The sequence below is a fragment of the Podarcis melisellensis genome, assembly GCF_964234715.1.
Source record: "Podarcis melisellensis genome assembly, chromosome: 10".
In the NCBI taxonomy this organism is placed as follows: Eukaryota; Metazoa; Chordata; class Lepidosauria; order Squamata; family Lacertidae; genus Podarcis; species Podarcis melisellensis.
Genome location: NC_138542.1, coordinates 29,625,368 through 29,643,276, shown reverse-complemented (window position 1 = coordinate 29,643,276; position 17,909 = coordinate 29,625,368).

The following is a 17,909-nucleotide window of genomic DNA, read 5'->3' as shown; positions in this document are numbered from 1 at the left end:
CCTTTCCTGGGTAATCAATATATGCAAACTACCTAAACTGTTACGTTTTAATGGTTTACTACCAGAAATTGAAAATTGTGGGTTCAATAGAACTCTTACAGTTTTATTGAAGCCTAGCACCTCTGAAATATGAATAGGGCTCTATATGCAAATAGCCTTCTCTGTACTGTTTGATGAAATGAGAAGCCCCATTAATAGAATCATAGGATTTTAGAGTTGTAAGGGACATCCGGGGTCATCTGGTCCAGTTCCCTGCAATGTAGGAATCTCAGCTAAAGCATCCATGATAGATGGCCACCCAATCTCTGCTTAAAACCCCCCACGGAAGGGGAGTCCACCACCTTCTGTGGGAGTCCGTTCCTCTGTGAAACAGCTTAGGATCATTTAGTCAGAATCTCCTTTCTTGAATCCACTGGTTCATGCCCTACCTTCCGGAACGGGAGAAAACATCTTCCACATGACAGCCCTGTAGGTATTTGAAAATGGCTATCATATCTCCTCTCAGTCTCGTCTTAGCAAAGCTAAGCATCCCCAACTCACTCATAAGGCTTGGTTTCCAGAGCCTTGATCATCTTGGTCACTTTGCTCTACGTATGTTTCAGTTTGTCAATATCCTTCTTAAACTGTGGTGTCCAGAACTGGACACAGTATTCCAGGTGTAGTCTGAGCAAGGCAGATTAGAGAGGTACTTTGGCTTCCCTTGATCAGGGCACTAGACTTCTGTTGATGCAGCCTAGAATAGCATTAGCTTTCTTCTTCTGCTGCTACATCACACTGTTGACTCATGTTAAACCTGTGGTCACTGAGACCTCTAGATCCTGTTCACATTTACTACTGGCAAGGCAGGTGTCTCCCACCTTATTTTTGGGCAGCCTGTTTGTCCTGCCTAATTCTAGAACCTTACATTTCTCTCTTTTGAAATTCATATTGGGGTCAGTTCTCCAATCTATTAAGATAATTTTGAATCCTGATTCTGTCTTCTGTGGCTTTAGCTTTCCCTCCCAGTTTGATGCCACCTGCAAATTTGATGACCATCCCCTCAATCCCTCAATCCCTTTATGTATGCTACTTATTGCTAAGAACTGGAAAACTCAAGATCTACCCACACTGGAAGAATGGCAGATGCAGCTGATGGACTACTTTCACATGGTACATCAATTCCATTGCTCTAATAAAGGGTTCCTGCATTCTGTGAACTACTGCCTTTCAATGGTCACATCACAGGATTGGGCTCTGATGAAATTTGTGCAATGAAATACAGGCAACCCAATTTTGTTTGTGCATTCAAAGAATGTACAGGGCATTTTCAGACCTGGAAGAGGGCATGTCAGGGGAGTAACAGGGTGGGCTTATGCGCACTCCATTGACACACACGGTGACCCTCAGGGGTGCCAATTTGAATAAAATATTGTGGGGTCCCAGGTAAGCCCTGCCCTGAATAATTGATCACATAATGCAGTGCGGACACACCATTTGAATGGGAATGCCCACAAAATTTGCAGGGGCCCAGCTCCCTCAAATATTTTATTGTGGGGGCTGAAGCCCGCATGGCCCCTGGGAGTTGGCTCCTATGATGATCTGGTACACAACCCCTGTGCAAATCGAGGGCTCCCTGTAGTTTTTTGGCAAGAGGTAGGGTAGATAAAATCTTAAAGAAGCTTGAATAAATCCATTTGGTCTTATGTTGCTCTTCTTTTAGCACAAAGGAGTGGTGATTTCTGCCAGCTCCCCTCTACATCCAGAAGCCTTGCATATTCCACACAGTCCCAAAGGTTTCCCAATCTTCAGGAAGAAGAAGAGTAGAAGAAGAGTTTGGATTTGATATCCTGCTTTATCACTACCCAAAGGAGTCTCAAAGCGGCTAACATTCTCCTTTCCCTTCCTCTCCCACAACAAACACTTTGTGAGGTGAGTGAGGCTGAGAGACTTCAGAGAAGTGTGACTAGCCCAAGGTCACCCAGCAGCCGCAAGTGGAGGAGCGGAGATGCGAACCCGGTTCCCCAGATTACGAGTCTATCGCTCTTAACCACTACACCACACAGGAACACAGGGGGCTCCTTACACTGAGTCAGACCATTCATCCATCCAGCTCAATATTGTCTATACTGACTGGGAGCGATTCTCAAAGGTTTTGGGCAGGATTCTTTCCCACCTCAACTTGGAGATGCCAGGCATTCAACCAGGGGCCTTCTGCATGCAAAGCAGGTGGTCTGTCATTGAGCTATGGCCCTTCCCTTTGATTGGCTGTGGGTGCAAGGGACTGCAGAAGGTAGAGGTGGGAAAGTCCTGTTCCATGACGGAACTCTCTTATGTTCATAGCAGTGAAGTTAGGATCCAACCCATTTATTATTTGTCATTGTCCTTCATTGAATTATCACCAGTGATCAATGTCCTCAGAATACAATACAGTTAGGAACAACTGTGGCTGGATTGAACCAGCTGTACTATATAGCATGTCATATTTGCTTTGAATATGTTCACCATCTTTGTGCAACATGTCCTAAAGTTGCCAAGCATCAAGAATTTATGACTTGCATATTGCAAATGACAACAGAGTGTTAAAAATTTACATCTGGCGGGGAAGGGGGGGAGCAGCAATGTAATAGAAACTTGCGCAAGTCGCTTTCTACAGCTGTTTGTCTTATAGAATTGACAGGCACTGTAGACATTTGTACAACCTTGAGTAATGTGGCTCCCTAATGTGGCATAAGCAATTGAAACTTCAGCAGTGACAGGTTTATAAAGCTACTTTGTTTGCTTTTAAAAGAATTATGGTGATTGTCTCATTTCAGTTAGGTTTATAGGCTGTTATGTTAACATTTCAGAGAAGAAATGTAGCACTAAATATTTCAAATCCACAAAGCCTCCAGTTTCTAAAATGCTCCACTGGTGCGAATCTCTTTTCTTCTCATTGGATTTTTATGCTGGAAGACTGGGCTGAGGACTGGGAATTTTCAAAATGGGTTGCCTTACCATGCCCAGTACCATTCAGAGCTGTGGCTAGGCGCCTGTGTGAATGAATGAATGAATGAATGAAACTTTATTTGCGTCAGCCAAAGGCCATGGCAACAAAAGAACATTGCAGTATACAAATAACAAAAGAAAAACTTGTTTATATAAAACACAATTTAGAGTCCTGAATTAGCAGTCAAATAGTGGACCTTACAGTGCTACCTCGAGTTACAGATGCTTCGGGTTACGCGTTTTCAGGTTATGGACGCGCCAAAACCCAGAAGTACTGAAACGGGTTACTTCTGGGTTTTGGTCTCGCGCATGCACAGAGACACTAAATCATGCTTTGCGCATGCGCAAAAGTGCCAAATCACATCACACGCATGCACAGATGCAGCGCTGCGGGTTGCGAATGTGCCTCCCGTACAGATCACATTCGCAACCCTAGGTTCCACTGTATTCTGATTGCCCCAGCTAAAAACCTTGCAACCTTTGCTGTCGTCTGCTCCTCTTGATCTGCCAGGAGAAAAGACACTCTGGCAGTGGTTAGGCAGCCCAGAACAGACAATAAAAGAGGTGTGATGATGTCATTCCTCAGGTCTTTGTAAAGAGTGCAAGCCAGGAGGGCACGCGCCACTGATTTGGTGTTGCCATCTCCGATTAATTAATTAAAATTAAATTAAATTAAAGCAATGTGACGGCAAAAAAAGCAACTTAGTGCAAACTCGCAAGTATCATTTTTAGGAGAAGTTGAACCCATAACTGCCACTTCAGAAACAAAACTAGGTAGCTTGCAGCCCTACAAATTCTGGAAGAAATTTCTGTGCAGGAAATCTTGCAGTCACCCATATTCTTAACCCCACAGATAAATTATGATGCAGTCAATTACTGCTTATAGGGAACACCTACTTAATTACATGGTATAGCATACAATAATAAATGTATCAGACTGTTCAGGACATGCTATATTAAACCTTTTACTATGTTTATGTGTTGGGTTTCACAAATATTTTTTTAAGTGAACAACTTTTTATCATCTGCCTGTTATTAGTTACAATGATTGGTGATGCAATCCAGTATACACATTTCCCTGGGAGCAAGCTGCATTGAATTCTGTGAGACTTACTTCCAGACTAGGTGTCAGGAACTTTTGGTCTTCCAGATGTTGCCATTGGCCATGCTTGCTGGGGCTGATGGAAGTTGGAGTCCAGCAAAGGCTCCTCACACCTGTTCTGAACAGGCACGCATAAGATTCCACTGTTAATCTGAGTAAATATACCTGCTTATATTGTCAACTTTTCATATCGTGTCCATTCAGCTTTACCATTTATGATGCCATGTACTACTTAAATGTTGCAGTGTATACACATTACTTGGTATTCTTGTTCTCCTCCCCGCCACTGTGTTGTGTTCCAACTGGGTACCTGCTATCACGCTATATAACTGTCAGGCATAATTGCATCTACTCTTTCTTAGCCTTCAAGAGAAATCTGTCCCCTCCCTGCTAGAAACAAGATTAAAACCTTGCTACTTGTCTATGGCTTGGGGGGAAAAATCTCTGTCATCCGCAGTGTGACTGACAGATTTGCAAATCAGCAAACTTTCCATCTTGTCATTTAGATTTGTTCAGAAGCAGGTCTGAAATATAGCCAAACCAGGGTGATTATGCCAGGTGTGAGACTTGGAATATTGAACCCCCCCTCCTTGTCTACTTTTTGGAAAAGTAAATTATTTTTATATAGTAGAGGATTGTGCATTGCTTAGTTTGAAGAAAACGAATTAATAAATTTGGGGCAAATTATGTATGTATGGGAAAACAGCTCAGTGATCACCCTCTTGGAACATCAAGCCAAGTCATTTCTGTCTGTCATCATCACCTTGGGTTTCTGGAGAAGGGTCATAAAACAATGCACAGCAGCGATAAGATATGTAGCAACTTTTTAATATTCCAAATCTATACAGAAGAAAAAGGAAAAGAAGAAGAAGAATCTTTACATTTGCAAGTTCAAACTGTCCATGCATGGACAAATATGAGCCATTCTTTATTGAGGCTCCTATTAGGAGAGCTGGTGCCTTTGCATGATTAGGGCTGCTTGCTGAGATAAATGAGTCATACCAGGGACATGTCTTGATGATGAATCACTCATTTTCTTCAAAAGTATAAATGTGAGCTGAACTAATGTACAGCTGAACGTGAGAATGATTTTTGTAATGAAACTTTTATGCAATGTGCCAACTGGCACAAAAGAAAAGAAGCGGATAATAAATTAGGAACATAAAACAGCCCCCAATGTCAGGCCAGTGGTCTGCTAAACCTGCTATTTTGCCTGTGACAATGGTCAGCGCCAGAAGCAGTTTATAAAACTAGAGGGTAGCTCACACCAGCACAACCCTTTTAACACATTGTTCTTGGCATGTTCTGGGTTGCACACTGTTAACAGGATGTGTGGTCTTTCTCATCCAATAATAAATGAGATGTTTCTTCAGTGGAGAAGGAAACCAAGCTAACTGCTAATAAATAAATAAATGATTATTTTGCTTATCGGCTTAAGGAGACTAACAGAAGAGATCGTAAAGGAAAAATAGAAATTATATGAACAAGATATGATGTGGAAACACGAAGATAAGACTGGATAGAATTATGAACTTTGTCTGGACTGATTGGGACTGATTTGGACATTAACGCAGTAATAAGAAGATGATCTGAATTCCCCTTTGGATCTTGAAGTATGGGTTCCCCCAACAAAATTTAAAAATTTGGCTTTGTAATTTGGAATTTATGCGATGTGATTTAATTTGATGTGATTGGCCAGTTAATAAAAAATTATTTAAATAAATAAATGACCCCCTGTACTTTCAGGCTGCCAGATACACAGATACACAACAGATATGTTGTGCATTGTACTTATTTTTAAAAAACATTTCTACCCCAACCTAATTTTCAAAGAAACTCAAGGCATCCTATAATCCTAAACATATTTTTTTTAATGCAAAAGATAACTGCTCCCTATTATCACTTGTTATGGGCTGGGAGTCAGAGGTGAGTCTTGGATCATTTGAAGGTCACTGATCTAGTTCATAGGGGCTATTATTATTATGGTCTGTGCAGAGGAACCACAAAATCTGTAGGTCTGAGCTCCTACTCTGCCTCCCCCTGTATATTTAATATTCTTTGTGTGATTGTGCAAAGCCTTCTAATTTTTCTCCCAAATCTAATTATACTGAAAGAGCTAGGAGATGACTCACACTGTCTTACATGACAAGAGTACTTGGTTGTTTTATATCCCAGAAATGGAATTTCAGAACTGAGGTTTTAAATATGAACTTGTTTGGAAATCCAAAACGCCATTAAAGTTGGGCCCCGACTCCTCCGCATTCTACACCGGCTCTTAATCAGGCTTTGCTTATTTGTATACCACCCTTTCATCGATTTGTCTAGCATCCCCAGGACAGTTTTATATTTAAAATGCATGAAGATATATGAAACAACCCACCACAATTAACTAGTCCTTCCTGTTGGCTTGCTCACCTCCACTTCCCATTAAGGTTCTTTTTTAGGGTGATCATGTGTCCTAGAGATTCTCTAGTTTTTCATTCTATGATACTCCAATTTTCTTGCTTTCTGCTCTTGCCTCATTCTCCAGGGCCCACTTAGGAGGTTCCTTTTATAGCTGCTCTTTCAGGGCACACTGGGTGAATATGTACAGAACCCTAGATCAATGGCAGAGCACAAGAATTTGCATGTAGATGCTTGCAGGTCCACTCCCTGACATCACTATGTAGGACAAGTAGGGCTGCATACCCCACAAGTGTCCAAAGATAAAAGAAAAAAGGGACACCCCATTTTTTTCATTTGAGAGCATGGTGGTAATTTTGGGTGCCATGGTCTTGCATGATTTCGTGCCAAGATCTTGCACCCCAAAAGCACTTTTTGGGGGGCTGCATTCTTGCTGCAATCCCAGTGCATCCTGTCCACTGCCTCCAACTGCTCAGACCCCTACTTCTCCTCCAGTTCTGGCTCCTGCCTTATGAGGGGCACAAAACCACAAAAAGTGCTACTCACTTCCCCTGGAACAGCTGCCTCTTCCACCCACCCCTCGGAGCCTCTTCTTCTTTGGTGATCACTTGTACCCAAGTAAGATTAAGTGACTGTGGAAGCCAGTTCTGTATCCACAATTCCTTCCACAGTGGGGACATAGGTTTTTGGGCAGGAGTTGATCATGGTGAGGGTTTGCCAAGCGTGCCTTCCTCTTAGCATGTTTCTCTCTTTCGTCCTGAGTTCGAGCATCTACAAAGTCCATGACACCTTTGGTAAAGGCTGTTCTCCAGTTGGAGAACTCGCAGGTCAGTGTTTTGCAATTGCTGGTGTTTATTTGCCTTGAGAGAGTCTTTAAACCCCTTTTGTTGATCACGGCATTACACTTTCCATTTTCAAGTTTGGAATAGAGTCGTTGCTTTGGAAGACGATCATCAGGCATCTGCACAACATGAACAGTCCAACAAAGTTGATGTTGAAGAATCATTGTTTCGATACTGATGATCTTTGCTTCTTCCAGTACATTGACATTAGTTCGCCTGTCTTCCCAAGTGATGTGTAAAAATTTTCGGAGACCCTGACAGGCTGGTATTTTATAAGGACAACATGAAAGGAATTACAAAAGAGACCCTAATATGATTAAAAGAGTGTGCTTTCCTTTTCCTCGCTTCCCCCCTTTAAAATTCTGTATTTGTCACATTATACTTAATTCTTGGGAGCTTTTAAGAAATGGCCACTGCCGTTATAGATACAGAACATTAGCTGAAGTGATAAAATGGAACTAAATAAGAATTAGTAAATTGCTGTAAAATGGATAAAATTTCTTTAATTAATCTACAAAGTCCTAATTAACCTATCCAGTGGCCCAATTAAGAAACAGGAGATCTTTTGGAAGATATTTTGAAAACGGAGATGAAATTATTTCAGATTGCACCATCAGTTTCCCCCCCTCCACACTGAGCAATTAGTTTTATTCCCAATTTAACAAGTTAAATGAGAAACATCAGATGTGGAAGGGGAAGAATAATCAAAATATTGTGAAAGCAATTCTGAATATGTGGAAATATGCACAAATGGCTCCACCTGGGTGGGATTTTTTGCTATGAAACGTCTGTGTTGCAAGGAATGAAGGGAGAAAGAAAAACACTTTGCCTGACATCCTCCTCATTTCCTGAACTAAATTGCAATATGGATATTCTCAGATTTTTAAAGGAATTGCTCACTAGACCTTAATGATGTATCAGAAGGGTAGTGTAATGGAACAACTGTCCTCCACTCCTGACATAAGCTTTCAATAATTAATGGGAGCTAATGGCTGAATTTTAACAAGAGCAGCTTTAGACAGTTTATCAAGTGTTCCTGCATGATGTGCTACCCTGAGGTGAGGAAGGATTGTGGTAATTTCTCTAATGGGCAGAGGGGAACATGTCCATCCAAATGGGAAGACTTTTGCCTCTCCTCTTCCCTCTGAATCTTAGGGGAAGGGCCATAGGTCAGTGGTGGAACACATGGTTTGCAAGCAGAAGGTCTCATGTTCCATTCCTGATACCTCCAGTTAAAAGGATCAGGTAGCAAGTGATGCGAAAGGCTCTGAACTTAACTGAGGACCTGGCTACACATTACATTAATGATGTGATTACTGGGTAATAGGTATGTCCATCTGTACTTATTTCCATGGTGTATCACTGTCAATCATGGAATTCACAATAAGGTTGGCATAACTCTAATATGACAGGAGACCCTCCATGATGAACGTTGGTTATCCTGGGACATGCCTGATTCCAGTCTCCTCCTCCTCAGCCGGGATCCGGGTGGTGCTGGGGTCTAAACCACTTTAAGGTGCTACTGGAATGAATTTTTTTTGTTTTGACTATGGCAGACCAACAAGGCTACCTATCTGTAACATGTAAATTTAGTTGCTAAGAACAGGATATTCAAATTTTCAATGGGAGCCATTGGCACAAGGGTAAGGCAGATAGCAGACAGAGATAGCTCATTATCAGAATCTTTCACCCTGTCCTTAAGCAAACAGTTTTAGCCATTTCTCACTAGGGTGGGCAAGCTGAGAAATGGGCAGGAACTCTGAGGGAAGTCAGGAATTGCTTATCTGAAAGCTCCTCCCTTCCCTACTAGGAGACATTACACAAAAATACTATTTAAACCCCAGACTTTCCAGTACTCCCCAGGACTCGGCACAATTCTGCTTTGCTTTAATGACAGGTATACTCCCCCCCCCCCCCGCTTCTAGTGTGGGTTTATGTTGAGAACTGTTGGGAGACTCGTATTTCCCTCAGAAAGCCACTGTTCACAGAGAAGAGAGACTGTTAAAATGCACTAGGAATTGTACCTCTCTGAGGAAAATAAGGGACCCCTAAGGACTCTTAGCACCAGGGCCAAGGCACCTTTTTTGAGCTATGGTCAGTGTTGCCTTGGTGGAAAGCATTCAAGGGTCATATTCTAGTAGCAGAAAAAGCCTTAAACCACAGATGCATATATCAAGGACCTATTGGGGGGGGGCATTGTCTCTCTCCCCCCACCACTGTGATTGGGAAGAATCAGATGCATTTCAGCGTTCAATCCCACTTACTGTTATAAGAAAAAACTGCTCCTTTATCCCTTTTGGGTATCCAAGAGCCTGTATAGAGTCCTTATGTAGGTTTTCTAACGCTAGGAGAAAATAATAGAGGCCAACCAGAGAATATTGAGAAGCAAAACAGCTAGTAAGCATGATCTTTATTAAATGGTCCCTCCTCCCCCACGCAGGGAGGGAGGAGGACCCCAGAACATTGGTGTGCAAGCTCTTACATAGACTTTTGAAATTGCCTACCCTGTAGCTCAAGACCACCCCCCAAAAAACATCATACATACATCACTGCTGGGTGGTCCCCAGCAGAAATTTGAGTGTGTTGCTTCTCTGCTGTCTTGCCAGGATACCTGATAATGCCTTATCTGATTGCCTTTTCTGGGTAGCCTGGCCATTCCTTTGAGACGGTAAATACTTCCTGAATCTCTTACACATATTGATAGTGTGCTCAGCTTAACAGATACTTGCCAGACTATATTTACAGGGAGGTGTAAGCCCCTATGGTCCAAAGACAATTGGAAAGCTTTTCCCATTTCCTTCCTCCTTGCAGAGAAATATTTGAGGTCAATTTGGGAGAGTCAAAATGGCTTCAGGATTGTTCTCCTGTACTATTTCAGACACGTGGTTTATATACCTATGTATGTGTTTGCCTTGTACATTTATGAGCATTTGTTTTCTATATATAAGACCTTAGAATTCGTATAATGCTGATTCTACCACTTTCAGACTCAGTCAGTATAAACAAATGGACAGATGTCTATTTCCTTATCCTCACACCTTTCCTTGCCCAGTTTGCTAGGGGATACCATGTGTCAGTAGACTCTCACATCCTTTGCCTCTCCAGCACCCTGAAACGCTGCTGTTATCCCTGATTCATATACTTCTTTTGACAATATGCCACACATTTTAATTACAATACAAATTATATGGTACTGCCATGCAGCAGTAAACAAAGAACTAATTTGTGTTCCTTCTACACTTATCATTCATGGACTAATTAGTTTCTCTATGAGGGTCCAAGTGACTCTTATATAAAGCAAAAGCTCCTGAGGATATAAAGGTTAATTTTGAAGTGATTACAAATATTCTGCTAACATTATAATTAATAGTTATACTTAAAACACAGCAGTTGTGTGCAGCTCCAATAAGTCGACTGTTAATTAGCCAATGAAACTGGCATCATTTGGGATGCTTTAACTTTTCACTGTTTAGTCATCGGAATGACAAAGCTGAGTAACGCTTAGTTTTAATTCACCGCAACGATGAAAGGGGGAAGCACTTCAAGCCCCAAACCTGCTGATTCACTGTTTCTCTGTAGCTTCAGTTTGTGTTTATCTTCATCTAGATTTTCCTCAATTTTGGATGTAAGGCAGGGGAAAATTTCTCACAGGGTTTGATTCATATGTCACTGAAACCCAGCCAGCACTAGGCTGCAATGTGGCAGCTGTTTTGCAGGAGCAGAGAGGATTAAATGTAAAGTACAAACATATGGTGGTGGTAAAATAGCCAGCATAGCGATGGCACAATATTTAGGGCAGAGAAGGAACTTAGTTTTTTGAAAGTAGAATGTGGAATGAAAGCCAAGATGAGAGTGATGCTTTGGAACAGTGATTTCTAGCAATTGCTGAGTGGCCAGAGTGCTGCTTATGCTCAGGTCCTGCTTGTGTCTCACTTGCAGGTATTTGGTTGGCCACTGTGAGAACAGAGTGCTGGATGAGATTCACCACTGGCCTGATCCAGCAGGCTCTCTTCTTTTGTTCTTCCATGGAGAAATATTTGTTGAGGCTTGTGTGTGTTCATCTTCATCACCCCAAAATCTTGCTCTCTGTAGGTGCACCGTGAAAGCTTCAGCAAAGCTGTTAAGTTCCCTCAGCATGAAACAGTTGTTGTTTTAAGCAGAGTTAGATAAGTAAACAAATAATTTTATTATTTATACCCCACCCATCTGGCTGGGTTTCCCCAGCCACCCTGGGAAGCTCGCAGCATATATCAGAACATACTAAAACATCAAACACTAAAAACTTCCTGATACAGGAAGTCTTCAGATGTCTTCTAAAAGTCAGATAGTTGTTTATTTCCTTGACATCTGAAGGGAGGGTGTTCCACAGGGAGGGCACCACTACCGAGAAGACCCTCTGCCTGGTTCCCTGTAACCTTGCTTCTCACAGTGAGGGAACCACAAGAAGGCCCTCAGAGCTGGACCTCAGTGTCTGGGCTGAACAATGGGGGTGGAGACACTCCTTCAGGTATATTGGGCTGAGGCTGATTAGGGCTTTAAAGGTCAGAACTAACACTTTTAATTGTGCTTGGAAATGCACTGGGAGCCAATGAAGATCCTTTAGGACTGGTGTTATATGGTCCTGGTGGCCACTCCCAGTTACCAGTCTAGCTGTCGTATTCTGGATAAGTTGTAGTTTCTGGGTCACCTTCAAAGGTAGCCCTTTGCTTTAATTCACGCACACAAAACACACACTCTGTAGTTACACACTATATACAGGTTACATGAAGGCTTTCCCCCTTCTAGTCCCAGGGGGGTTTCCTGTACTACAAAGTCCACACGCAAATTCTAAGTCAATTTGCACAGAGCCTAGCAACATGCTAAAGTTCTCTGAGTCCTGAAGTCTAGCAAGTCTCCAAGACTTCTTCTCAGATGAGCTCTTCTCAAAGTGTTCAGGTTACTCTATAGTTCCATGATGATCCATTCCTTCCTGATAACCACCCATGACCCACAACCAACTCTGTAATCTGAGCCCTTTTATATACAAAGTTCCATGCCCACTAACACGGAGAAGGAAGTCACCAGATTCAGCCAGATGAATCTTAGGAATAAGTCAGCTAATGGAATGAACCCATTAACTGCATTCTTTAACAAGACATACACAGAGACAATATTGGGTTTCACTGTAGAGCTGATATGTATTTTTCAGGTAGGGTGTGTTTTGCAGCCTAAACTCCTGACATATTCAGATGCAATGATTTCACCTTTCACATACTCACCTAGGTGTCTTCTTGCAAGGCAAACACCTTGCATTGGATTGACCCTAGTTTAGTTTAGTTGTTTAATTAATGTGATGCTTTCCCACAAAGTACTGAGACCAACGCAGCTTACAGTAACATCGGCTAATCATCACGATACAACATCACGTTTGAGAAACCAACTTGCTACAAAATGTAGCAAACACTTTCAAATATGGCAAAGCCAGCAATTCAAGAAATGCATCATAGCACAAATTCAACATGACAATGAACTGATGCAGATTTAAAGGTAAAGGTAAAGGTACCCCTGCCCGTACGGGCCAGTCTTGACAGACTCTGGGGTTGTGCGCCCATCTCACTTAAGAGGCCAGGGGCCAGCGCTGTCCGGAGACACTTCCGGGTCACGTGGCCAGCGTGACAAAGCTGCATCTGGCGAGCCAGAGCCGCACACGGAAACGCCGTTTACCTTCCCGCTGGTAAGCGGTCCCTATTTATCTACTTGCACCCGGAGGTGCTTTCGAACTGCTAGGTTGGCAGGCGCTGGGACCGAGCAGCGGGAGCGCACCGCGCCGCAGGGATTCGAACCGCCGACCTTTCGATCGGCAAGTCCTAGGCGCTGAGGCTTTAACCCACAGTGCCACCTGCGTCCCCCAATGCAGATTTAATATACCTCAAATATAAAAGCAGGATCAAAGTTAATGGGACAGGAAAAAGCTGACCCAACACACATTGCTAGTGTAGCTTGGTTTAATCTAGTTTAGGATCTTGGGGATGGGGGTTTTCTCACTAGGCTAGATGGTTCACAGCTGGTTCCCTCCTCTATCAAAGCCTCCCCAGTGGATCTGCTTCTAGTGCTAGCCTTGCTGCATTAGATTAGGAGTCATTTAATATTGCCTAGGAACCAACCTGTTCTGTGAGCAGATGCATGGAAGGAAGTTGTTATGAGGATCACCAGCAAACTGAAACATGTCAACAGTGGTTTTGAAAGCAGTTGGTGTGATATTAGTTGCACAGAGTTTAGTAAAGTTTGTTTGTTCTAAACTTCAGTCTCTGTTTCATAAAATTCTGGCATTGTGTCAGAAGCAGGGCAGGCCCTATCATTGGGCAGAGTGAGGCAGCTGCCTAAGTAGCAGCAGCCTGCTCTACAGCCACCAAGCCAGCCTTATGTCTTCCGGTACAATGGAGGATGCAGTCCTTACACTAGGGGCAGTAAGTAAGATTCAGCTGCCAGTCTAATCAACTTCTGTGCATGGACTGGGGGAGAGACACCACCCTGTTCTTTGCCTCAGGCAGCAAAATAATGGACCACCTAAGGTCTCCAGGTGAACTTCAAAATGATGCAGATAATAGGAAGAGATGGAAACAACCATTTGAGGTGTAATGCATACCAAACTGAACAGATAAGAAAGATGAGAGGTTTTAGTTGGTGCTAGGTGGCAGGTGAAGATGCAAGTGTGTTTAACACTCATTTTGCTTGATCTCAGCATAGATAGAACATAAAAGAAACAATACATTTAAAAGGCCCAAATTATTCACTAGAATTCAGGTTGAAAGAGAAAGCAAAGGCCTACGTGTGAATAATTTTAAGCTCTTACTACAAACTTGTGGAGCTGTAGCCCAGTGATGGGGTTCGTCTGGCTAGCCAGGCCTCCCAGTTTGGCCCATGATGCACACTGACCACACCTACCTGTCTTTCACCTGATGTCACACACAGAACAGGTAAAGCTGCCACTACAGAGGAAGCCCACTCCCGATTGTTCCTTTGCAGCCCTGGTTTGCTTTTGGTCCTGTTTAAATTTGGCGCTTAATGCAAATCCACCTGTTTCTTGGTGGGATCCATTTCACCTGATATCATGTGATACAAAAACAGAGAAACCCATTAACAACGCTTGCATATCTCTGTGCAGATTTTAAAAGAAAACTTCGAAAATGGGGCAAACTGAATGTAAGGCTGGAAAAACCAAGGGAGATGAGAACTGGGAAATTTGCCTATCCCTAGGCCTGGAACATGGGACTCTGTGCGCTGGTATCCTCTCTGCCCAGATGTACCTGGACAATGCTGTTTCGGCAGCCCCTGTCTTTTGCCACTGCCTCCCAGTGCTCTCTGGTTAAGGTCACTGAGCCTTCCTCACCCTTCAGCACCACTTGCTCAAGGCTGCCTCATGAGCTGATGCTCGCCCTGCATATCTAGTGCTGAACACGGAATTCCTTTTGGCAGGTGCAGTTTTTATCTCCCCTGCACAATGAGCTACATTTGCAGAAGATCACGAATGGCACAGCTCCTGGTCACCCTACTCAGGACTGGTTACAGGATAGTGGTTGAAAAAATCCACAAAAAAATCTTGTGTAATCTTCTGCCTTCCACGTTCATGTGCCAACTTAGGAAACTTTTTGGAGAGAGGAGGAGCACTGGGAAATCATCACATTGGCTAAGTAATCACCATTAGGTTGAGTAGAACGGCTTAGCAAGCACCTGCTTGGATTTAGAGCCATATCACAATACAGCAGACAGCAGAGCAGGTGCATCAATGTCTTGCAGCCGCTTCTCCTGCTAACATCTGTCATGTGTGTATTTTGCTGATATCCCAAATATAGATCCTGCTCATATGAGCCACTTAGTTCTTCCTGTTTATTCTTATTATTGCACTAACGAGAAGATCTGAGCTGCAGTTGATCTGCAGTGCAGCAATTTGTGTGTGTGTGTGTTTTTAAAAAAGCTTCCAAATCAAGACATAGCTAACTTTGACAAATCCACTTCCTCCTGCTTTGTGCACCCCCTGATCTTTTTTGAATGGCCTTAGAACTATAAGAAATGGCCAGAAGGACCTTTGTGGTAGGCTAACGTGAATGATACTGTAACCTTTGTGTGTGAGGATTTCATTCTGATTAAAAACAAATCTGTTTGAAACGCTAATAATTTTCTTAAGGTCAAACAGTAAGCAGAAATTCAAGGCGTAATATTTTAAAGTTCAAGCAAAGTCATATACATTTGTTAACTGAAGATTACCTATTTCTAAAAAGCTTTAAAGCTTATTTATGTTTTCAAGTGAATGAGAGCTGCTCAGGAACAGGTAGGTGATTTTATTTTATTTTACACAATCAGGACAGAATTAGATCACCTTCTTAATTCAGTAACGTATGTGATTTTGTTGCTGCTTTTTCATTGGGAAATGTGGTAGGGACTTAGGAAGCTGCCTTATACTGAGCCAGAACATGGGGTCCATTTAGCTCATTATCATCTACACTTACTGACAGCAGCTCTCCAGAATCTCTTAGACACTTAGACAATCTCCAGAGACACTGGAGTCCTTCTGCATGCAAGGAAAATGCTCAACCATTGATCCGTGTCCCTTCCCCCAAGAAGTGGTGACCAGTTTGAGCAAAGTTCTGGGGCTCTGGTTATAAGAATTTTAAAGTCTCAAATATAGAATAAATATTCATAAATGCACACATATATGAACTATATATAATTCATATATATGATAGGGACGTGGGTGGCGCTGTGGGTTAAACCACAGAGCCTAGGACTTGCTGATCAGAAGGTCGGTGGTTCGAATCCCCACGATGGGGTGAGCGCCCGTTGTTCGGTCCCAGCTCCTGCCAACCTAGCAGTTTGAAAGCACCTCAAAGTGCAATTAGATAAATAGGTACCACTCCGGTGGGAAGGTAAACGGCGTTTCCGTGCGCTGCTCTGGTTCGCCAGAAGCGGCTTAGTCATGCTGGCCACATGACCCGGAAGCTGTACGCTGGCTCCCTCGGCCAATAAAGCAAGATGAGCGCCGCAACCCCAGAGTCAGTCACGACTGGACCTAATGGTCAGGGGTCCCTTTACCTTTACCTATGAACCATGTGTTTGAAATAGTATGGGAGAGCATTCCTGAAGCCATTTTTACTCTCCCAATGACCTCAAATATTCCTCTGCAGTAAGGGAGGCAAATGGGGAAAGCCTTCCAATTGTCTTTCTGCTTGCAAATCCTGCCTTAAGGTTAAGGGTGCATTTGTGTATGAATAGAGTGAGCCTGTGACGTGGATTCAGGAACTATTAGTATTAACCATCACAAAAGAATGGCCAAACTGCCCAGGTAATGCAATCAGTCACCATTATCTGGTCACCTGGCAGACAGGATTTCTGCTGTAGACCGCCTCCTTCTGTGATATATGTATGATGTTTTAGGGGGGTGGTTTTGGGATATAGGGTGGGCAATTTCAAAAGTCTATATAGGGGCTTGCGCACCATTGTTCAGGGTTCTCCTCCCTCCTGCCTGTGGTGAGTGGGGACCCTGTTGCAACAGTTCCTTTAATAAAGGTCAGGCTTACTAGCCGCTTTGCTTCTCAATATACTCTGGTTGGCCTCTGTTATTTTCTCCTACTGATAAGGAACCCATTTAAGGATTCTATACGGGCTCTGGAATACCCCATAAGGGAAAGGGAGCAGTTTTTCTTATAACACCTTTTTTTTTGACTGCTAGATTTTCCCCTTCCCCTTCTTTATGCAGGAGCTGGTGAGAAAGAGACAAAAATTCTGCACATGTTCAGAGGGACCATACTATCCACATGCTGCTGTTAAAAACTGTCAAATGGAGCCAAAGGTCAAATTAAGCTTGTGGGGTAGGAGGGGATATAGAATGCCCACAGGAAGAAAAAAGTGAGAGGAATTCTGTGGCCTTTTCATTTTAACACAAGTGCTGCGGTTTCTATCTGGATGCTAGGCAGCTGATAGTTTATAACACCAGAAGTATATTACCACGATTTCTGCTCTCCAAAGTGAACCAATGACAGTTCTATCACAGCCTTGGTGAGACCTAAAACCCCAGATATTCTTACCAGTCTTTATGTTATAAGTTGTGTTTGGGCAAATAGTCAAAGTGGAGATGGGAGCAGGGGTGTTTGCGCAAGCCATGCCCCCAAATTTCTTGAGCATTTTGCCTCCCCTTCTCAGTCCCCAACCTCATCTGGCTTCCCAACAGGGCCGGATGTAGGTTAGATGAGGCCCTAAGCTACTGAAGGTAATGGGGCCCTTTATATGTCCAGCTGTCCTTTGTCAACAACAAATTGTCACTGTTTTTTGCGTTGAATATATGCTATATGGTAATTTATGGACCTAATAGGTATCTAAAGCCACTTGCACATAACAAAATATGTACTTCATCAAAGTAATTGTTGAACTGAATTTTTTTTTAATGTTATATTTTGGAAATGTACATCCAGTTTTTTTCTCCTTTAATTTTTTTGAGGGCCCCCAAGAGAGTGGGGCCCTAAGCTATAGTTTGTTTAGCTTATACGTAAATTCAGCACTGCTTCCCAACATGGAGGTTGCTGCCAATAAGCAAGGGGGATGGATGGGTGCAGGAGTGTTTCAGG